Source organism: Anarrhichthys ocellatus, unplaced genomic scaffold (assembly GCF_004355925.1).
Source record: "Anarrhichthys ocellatus isolate YVR2014 unplaced genomic scaffold, GSC_Weel_1.0 scaffold78, whole genome shotgun sequence".
NCBI classification, from domain to species: domain Eukaryota; kingdom Metazoa; phylum Chordata; class Actinopteri; order Perciformes; family Anarhichadidae; genus Anarrhichthys; species Anarrhichthys ocellatus.
This window is the reverse complement of record NW_022280108.1, coordinates 691,667-700,789: the sequence shown is the minus strand read 5'-3', so window position 1 is coordinate 700,789 and position 9,123 is coordinate 691,667.

Below are 9,123 nucleotides of genomic sequence, written 5' to 3'. Positions count from 1 at the left end.
GGGGGGGGGGCACGGAGGAAATGAGCTCTGTGCCTCGCGCGCCTCGAGAGACCCCGAGAGTTTTGGATCGGTATCTAAATTTACACAGCGGAAGTTCTGTCTGTTACAGCGGTACGCCAATTAAGGTTGAGCTTGCGAGGTTGAGCTTCCGATGTGTTAATCCTAAAGATCTGCCCTCCAAGCCTCACACAGGAATCCTGTGATACGAGAGGAGAAAATAACCCAATCAATCCTTCCTGTGTGATCCTGAAGTGCATTGCTACTTTATATCTCTGACTCATATACAAAACATTATTTGCCCTGTTCAAGAAATGTGTCATTCATTTATCCCACAATAATTGCCCTGTAGAATAATAGTTATTGTTTGATGCGGATTGTTTTTAGCAGCCTTTGTCAGAGGAAAGTCTTCAGCTTTGTGACTGTATGCAGCAGATGAATTCATAACACACACGTGTGTTATCGATGTGTTATGGGTACGTGATACATATGATTATGTGCATATGTGTTGCCGTTATAATTAGATGTTTTCATCAAGGACTAGCACACTCCTCAAGGCTCAGTTCATGTCTCGTAAGTAGTGTGGAAACAATTATTCTTTTGACAACAGAAAATCAGCAACAATAATTCTGATCTTGCTGACAAATTGTACTTTTTTCCCTGACATTTTACAGATTAAACCATAAATCCATTTATTTTTGAATCCGACACATTTCTCCTGCCTTTGCAAGTCGTAGCGTTCTGAATAAGCTAGTTAGTCAACAACAAAACTTTCAAGGTAAAATCTTTCTATGCACTGCGGCACATTTAAAATTGAGGCACGCAAAGTTGTCACAACAATAACTTTTTTTTACACAGCAACTTTAAAAACAGAGTTTACAAAGTGCTTTGACAGACAGCTCAACAGTGAGGCCCAACAAAGCCCGACACACTAAGGACGACATCACATACAAGCCAGTCGGTAAGAATGGGTTTTAAGAAGTGATTTACAAGAGATTACTGATTCTAAGAGCCTCATGCAGCTCCTTCCAAAGCCGAGGGGCCCTTTTAGTTTTGAGCCTAAAAATGTGTCACTTTTGGCGAAAGATGTTCTGTTTTCAATCCAAAATTGGCCACCTCTCGTACAGATCCGAGTTTTTTTGTTCAGTAGTTCGTCGCGTCTTGGCCATATTTTTCATCCCTGATGCGTTTTCATGTCTGATATTTCTAATGTCATAAAAGCTTGACATTCTGACATTGACAGACCTCCGGAGTGACTGGAGTGACAGTTGCTGACGTAGTTTTATTCGGGGATGGTAAATATTATGTAAATGATTTGGAGAGATCTGTTTATTCACATCTTTTCATCATTCTGCATTATTACACCACTATTTGAGATGCGTTAGATATTCAAAAGCTACTTATTTTTTAAGCTTTTTGGTTGCATTTCCACTTTACTTTTTGATATAATCGGCTGTCCAATCTGCCCCAAACATAGAAAGTCACTAAGTGAAAATAGAAATGAAAGGGATATCAGGTAATGTATGGTGATCACTGGGTAAACTCTTCATTCGTTATTTTGTGCTTTGCAGCAGTAAAGAGCGTACATATCTCCCCTATAGCAGGAACAGCGTTTTTCCACATTTTGATTAATAATACACATCAAAATCTCTGCTTGTGAAGATAATACATATAGCATTGACACAGTTACCTCCATCTCTGGCGTGTGGTGAATTGTTTCTTCCCCTTTCATCTTCCCCTTTTGATGACTAAATTGCATTAGCTTGTCATGACAACACCCAGAGCGTCGGCAGGCGTTGTTGTGATGCTGTCTCTACACGCATCATTCAGTAAAACCTGTTAAAGGCCCACAGAAGCTGTCGGAGGAGGCAAATAGGATAACAGGCACAGACCGGCATTCATCACTTACCCGTCAGACAAGGCAGATGACATTTGTATTTATTCTCCGTTGTGAGAAGATGCTTTTCAACCCATATGGGAAGATATCAAAGGAGAGGAAATTGTGTGAGCTGGTGTCATGCTGTGTGATGAAATATTTCCTTGTCACTGAGAAAAACGGGGATTTAAGGTTGTATGGGGATCTTTGTTTAAAGGTCAGGATTTCTGTAACTTTGGAACAATTTCCGTGGAAATCATTTCAGAGCAGAAATGTATTTGGTTGTTCGTGTAATTTTTGCCCAGCTGCAGGAACTTATTTAACCTTTTATAAAATAAACGTTTGTCACCCGTCTTCAGCAGGAACGCCTGGGCTTGGGGGCTGAGTACCACGGACAGTCAGAAAGTTGCAAAGTATAGAGAGGCATACCGTCGCTTTGTTGTGTCCCGGCCTTTCCTGTGATTAATGTCACGGACAACCTGCAAAGCTAAGAAAAATACAAATGTGGGCGTTGAAATGTAAACTTCAAATCCTGGCAGTTTTTCTGTCTTAAGTGGCTTTTTTTAAATAACACACTTTAACCTCTGAATTCCTATGTTGAGTGACTATGACGTTACTGTGGTGTTCTTAGGCTGCAACTTTCTTAAGTTTCACCAATAATTAATTAATTCAGTGTTCAAATCCGTTGCTTTCACTCTCAGACGAACATCTTGGCTGATTAAATGTTTTTACATGTTTGTTAACAGACAGTTCTCTGAATTATTTTATTAGAAATCTGTGAAGATAGATGAGGATTTGACATTTGTGCTACTTGCACCCGACAAGAGCGTTAATAATAATTTAGGTTCAAAGCTGATTCTACCGTTGAGCTCAATGTGAGTTATTCAGAGTAAGATTTCACCTAATTGCTAACTGTGTTAAATGTCAATTTCAATTCTTTCAACATTTTGTCCTGGCACATGAATTACTGTGAAAACCTCTGAAGATCCTTGTGATGAACATGGCAGCAGAGTGTCAATAGGCTAATCAATGAAAGTGATACATTAACAGCTCTGAGATACCACAGATATAGAACAGGAACAGATCAGACTGTGAACTGTTTCCTGAGGTGAAAGCAAACGTCAGCGGGCAGTAAAGTGTTGTCTCCACTGCTCCGGAGACGGATAGCTGGCTAGTGAGATAGTTAGCTTGTTCTTCTCCGGAGTGATGGTGATTGAGGCGAAGGGAACGTTAGACCCACCGACCTGCTGCTCGGCTCATTTCCTGTAACCACTGTAGCATTAAAGCATGGTGGAATTAGCAAGCTAGCTAACTAGCCAGCTGTACACTAGTTAGCAACTTTGCTTTTTAATTCCACCATGCTTTAATGCTACAGTGGTTACAAAGATTGCATGAACAAAGTTGTCACTTATCTGACGATAGCAATGTGCTCTCTCTGCGCTTCGTAAAGTTGCTACTCTACTGCTCATTTTACTCGCTACTGCCAAACCTTCCAAACCTCACCTCCGTGAGTCTGTGACTTGCCGTAAGTAAGTATAAATCATACAGAAGGTAACCCGCTACAACTGTCGCAATGGCAATGGCACACATAAAAATGGCCGCCGCTCTGATCGTCCTGCAACGTTAATTTGAATGGGAATGTCCGTCCGTTCTACTCTTATTCTATTTCTATGTGTGATACTGACAAGCGGCCACACCAAAGGTGTCAAATATCCACAAGATCCATAAAAAAAACATGTGGGAACAGATAACATTTAGTTCTTTTCAATTTGTTGGGTTTTGCTCCATTAGAATTTGATTTCATGCTGTTGTTGTTGTTCCACAATAGAAGCTCAAACCCACATCAGTCCTGCAGTGTAGGACGCCGTCACTGTAGAAGCTACGAGGGCTGACTGCGTCGCTTTCTGGCTGTTCGATTGTCGAACAGGACGAGGAGTCTTACTTTAGGAAGGTTCAGCTGTTTCTGCAAAAACACACAGTGTGGAGCAGAGAGAGTTTAATCTCGGCCCTGCCTGCATCCCAAAGATGAGTTCAGATCCTTTGGATCAAGTCAAGAACATCAAGAATTTAAATTAAATTATGTAAAGATGGCTTTGTTTTCAGCTGTGCTCTTAGTCCATGTGTTTTATTTGTTAAGGTGTTAAAAGAAGTAGTAGCATTGTGTGTTTTCTGTTGCTGTCATCACTCTTTCAGTTTGTAAGAATAGCAGGACGCTAGCTAAGAGAGTTCTGAATTCCAGGTAAACTGCAGTCCCACATTTGGCGATGTTTGGACGCACTCAGTGAACTCCTTCGAGGATTACTCGGTTTTCCCTTCGTATCATTTGGCACTGGTTGTTTTGGCTGCTCCGCTATGTGCTGTCAAACATTCGCTGTATTCTGGGATTTCACATCTCACTCCTGCCCGTACGTCTGTGTGCTCTCTGTGTTCGTACAGTAGCTGTGTCTGGGTATTGTACGCGGTGTGTGTGTGTGTGTGTGTAATTGCATTTGGAGGCAAGGTGTGTGTGTCAATGCGAGAGGATGTGCAGCTGTGCTCCCGTTCACAGACGACTGCCCGGTTGTATTTGTGCTCTGCCCATCGCTGATGACTTATTGACTGCTGTATTCAAACCCGTATAAGCTGACACATCCTCTCTCTGGAAAAGCTTCCAGGATCATAAGCCCTTGTAATTACAAGGCAGGCCCCACAACACGGATTGTCTTTGCTCTAATTAAATTACTGAGGTCAACTCTGAAGAAAAGATGCATTAAACACGGCCGACACTCTTTTGTAGTCAGCTCCATGCATTTTGATTGGAGGGCTCCTGTTCTGTTGAGGTACGTTGTCTTTTTTCTATTTGTACCATCAAGTATTTTTTGACTGCCTGTCTTCCTATCGATAAACCAATAAGAGTAATTTGGGGGTTTTCTGTTCACGAAAGCGTTCCCATTTTCTATCTGTGCTTGGAGGAAAGTGACAGATGGGCTGATTGTTCGAAACGAGCGGGGATGGATGTAAACACTACGTCATCAGAGACACTCTGGTCAAGTTTGCAATAACAAATGGTCTGTTTTTTACACTTTTTTGTGTCTGCCCTGGGAGGCTGTCTCTTCCTTTTTAGATTGTTTTCACTGCTAAAACCTGACTATTTACAGCAAATTAATAAAAACAATGGAATAAGATCGACGTAATTGTCCTTGAGGGGGGACAGGCGCCTCGTTTACGGTCATGAGCTTTGGGTAGTGACCTAAAGAATGAGATGAGCATACAAGAGGCTGAAATGAGAAGGGTAGATTATGCCGCCGCTCCTTTACGTGGTTTGGGATTCAGAAGGCCTCCTGGACACCTCCCTTCAGAGGTTTCCGGTCACATCCAACGGGTAAGAGTCCCCGAGAAAAAGACCCAGAATCCACTGGAGCGATTATATACTCGTCTGGAACGGGACACCTGGAATACCAGCCCAGCATAAAGGCAGGTCATGAAATAGTCAGGAAATGCAATCTATTGGTTTCTTCTGCATGGACACAAATTGGCAAAAGAAATGGCAAAGATCCTTTCATCGTGGTGGACACACAAATTACACACATCCACGCGACCATGAAATGGTCAGAGGTATTGACGGAGTATTAAATATCGAGAAAGACCACTTATGGTGGGAGGAGACGTGGAAGGGTCCAACAAACACATGACTTTCAACCCCGAGGTCGGTGTTGGACACCACTTGTCCCAAAGTGTTGTTGTGGTTTAAACCTAACTGCAGTTATTTTAAGCGTAACCATTATGTTTCTTTTCTAAACCCAACTCATTGATTTTTTTGCCTAAAACCTTTTGTTTTGTAATGCACAGAAAAAGGAAACCCATACATTGTTTTGTGACTATTTCCTGTAATAGATGGATGCTTGTAAAAAAGACTTCCAGGTGTATTTCATACACACAGAATATGACAGTTTCCTATGTCAGACCTATAAATGAATCACGATTATATTTTATGAAGGGATTTCGGGCAGAGATGATGATGTCCTTCAGCTGGGGAACAAGCCTGCAGTGTAAAAGCACAGAAGTTAACTTTTTTTTAAAGTATTAAACGGCGAACACCTGTCTACCTGCGAATAGCTAACTGTTGAAGAACAGGTCAATGTGACAACTCGGAGTCTCCCTCTGCAGCACATCTGTCAAGCAAATACACTCGAGGCTAATTGATTGCCAGCGGCACCGAATAGTCACAATACGAGTTTAATAAATTAACATCAGCTGGCAGGGATGGCCGGACAAACCTAACTCTGTGCGACAAGAAAATTGAACTGTCAATATTCCAACTGTTGCACTTCCAATTTGGTTCCGTCATCAGCGTGCAAACATGAATGTCCATCTTCCTGTACTAATAATACACCTAGCAGCAACATAGCGCAGGAAGGGTGCACTTTCTACTTCTGTCAATTACCTCCTCTTGTCAACACACTCTTTAGCTGCTGCTTATTATTACATTTTAATGAGCACAACCTGCGGTGACACCAATGCGGGATGTGTGGCTCAGGTTTGTACGAGGTGATAATACGATTCTCTCTGAGAAACCTTCAAGTCTTCATCAAACCTGTCAGAGCTGTAAGCGGGCAGGTGGGCTTCTCCAACGGAGGGAAGTTAACTGTTTAACTGGAGCTCTGCAGTTACCAGAATACCGTTTGACAAAGTAATCATCACTCATCTATTTCTGGCCCACATACAGTGCGTGTACACTAGGTAAAGGATTGTTAGTCTCACTTAGTTGAATGAGCATGAACACACTGAACCATCTGGCCCTCGTGGCATCGAAGCTTTGAAGGTTATACCCAGTAAAGACAAGTGTAATTCGTCTGCTCGGTTGCTGAGAATATACATTTTGTAACTCACGGATCGGTTGAGCCGGGGCTGAAAGCCGTCCGCTTTCTTCTCCTCGGTGGCGTGTTTTCAAAAAATAAGACAAAGCAGTGTAATTGCAGCAGGATCCACTTTGAAGATAACTCAAACATGTACTGAACAGAGAACATGTGGATGAGACGATCCCGACGGGCATGTCAACCGACAAGTCAGAATTCTGCCGTAGAGATGGAACACGCTTTTTCTTTTTTGGCAGCATTGAGTGTTTTTGTTGGAGAGCGCCGGGTGCTTAAGTACCACTTCATCATCAATGTTTCAGACAGAGTTCCAGCTGCTGTGGAGAGTGTCTAGAGACGACATCATCATTTATCTACAGGTTCTTTATGCGTCTGTGCTGACGACAGCCGTGGTCGGAGGCGTTATGGTTTCAGGTAGCCCGTCCGTATGCCTAAAAACTAGAGATGCACGGATTGCAGTTATATCCGGATTGGGCGGGTCATAACAATGAACATTCTGATTATTAGCAGGTGGGAAAATATTAGTTACAGTCTGTAAAATGTGAACATAGCAGAGCTGCAGAGTTGCTGTCCACGTCAGCAGACAGCCGATGGTGGAGATCCACCAAATCCAGCCAACAAAGAGAAACATTGAGATGAGTTTGAGTCCTGATTTCGCAAATTAAGATACGTGGAGCGGTCAGTCAACTCTCCGCGTCGTAGCCATCGTGCAACGCGCAGCCGGCTCTCCTGTTCTCCATAGAACATGAATCGGATCTGTCAACTTCACATACGTCAACTGATTTGAAGTATCTCAAACTTAAGAGACTCTGTGCACATTTACGAGAGAGGACCAGCTGCGTCCGTGAGGCGGTATAGATGAATATAAGTCTTTGAGAACTTCTTATCTCTTAAAGAGATTAAACAAAATGCAGGAATGTCTCAGGGTATTTGATGCTCTCACTTCACCATACGAGGTAGACATCTTGTCTGGTAAATCCTCAGCATATTGCTTTGAGCATCCTGATACTGAGTGAGGAGAACAAATAGGACTGTAGAAAATCTGGGCTAAATTTCAAATTACACCACATTTACCTTCCGTGCAACTTCGTAAAATGCCTGAACTTGATAACTGATTTCCCCGATGCCGCATGAAATCGACTAGAACGACCCACCTTGAGTGGCTTTCAGATGTGTGCCTGTACAACATGTGACACTAATCTCTTTCCTTGACAACACTCCGATGACTCAAGTTACAGCATTTCAGTAGAAAGCACGAGTGGGTCAAGGTTTTCAATCGTGGCAGAGACCTCCTGAGCGGACCTGCATCACCCCGCTCACGCAAACTCTTCGGGGACATGTAGGTCCTACACCTCAGCGAGCCCAAAACGCAATTCTGTTCACAGAATCCATTAGAGGACACCGCTCCTCCCGGCCTGCCTCCCCCCTCTTCATCTCGCCACTCTTCTGCTGTTGTTTCTCTCTCGGAAACTTGGGAGATTAGATCTGAAAATGCATTTCACCATTTCTTTAACCCTCAACTGGTGGACGGTGTCGATTGAAGCAAAGAACTTGAAAGTTAATTGACAAATCTATGTGACGAAAGGATTGCGTGGCACCGAGTAGTTCAGACACGTTTAACTTATTTCTACTTTCTGTTTCCACACACTTCATACATCACATCCTCGCTTTTCTTGTTCTCCATCTTTCCGCCTTTGCTTCTCCCACATCTATATATGTTTAGTCTCAAATTACCACTTTAATGTTTTCATTACTCACAAACACTTCAACCAGTTACATTATACAGTAGAGACTGAGCAGGTGTCTGCTACAGATATATCTAGTGACATCACACAGGTTCAACAGGGAGCACTAACTGAAAATAACCACAGGACAAAACAGACTGCAGTAATCAGATTACGAATGTATAAAGTCTGATTCAAGTTTTTAAACTATTAACTTGTAATCCCTGGTTTTTTAGAGGCCGTCCTAATACCATGGTCTGTCTCTAACTTTATTCAGGTAGAATGAATTGCCTAAAACCATAAAACCATATAATCTCCCCCCGTTTGGATGAAGACTATTTATATGCAGTTTCTTGCAACGTCTTCATATCTCGTCCCCTTCTGTTTTCTCTCTTTTACTCATCCCACGAGGCTACGACAGGGGTGCAGCTGGGAGAATGTCACGCTGTCAGCAGCATCAGCGAAAAACATTACTTTCATTAGGCCCCATTATATCACCACTTACATCCTTGTTAAAATGCCATTCGCTAATTCCTCTCAATACTCGTCTCCACCCGGCTGTCCCAGCAGCATTAACGCGGCATTTATTGGGATGTGGGAGAAAACTAGCTCAACGTTTCTTAGCAAGAGGAGAGAGAGAGAGAGAGAGAGAGAGAGAGAGAGAGAGAGAGAG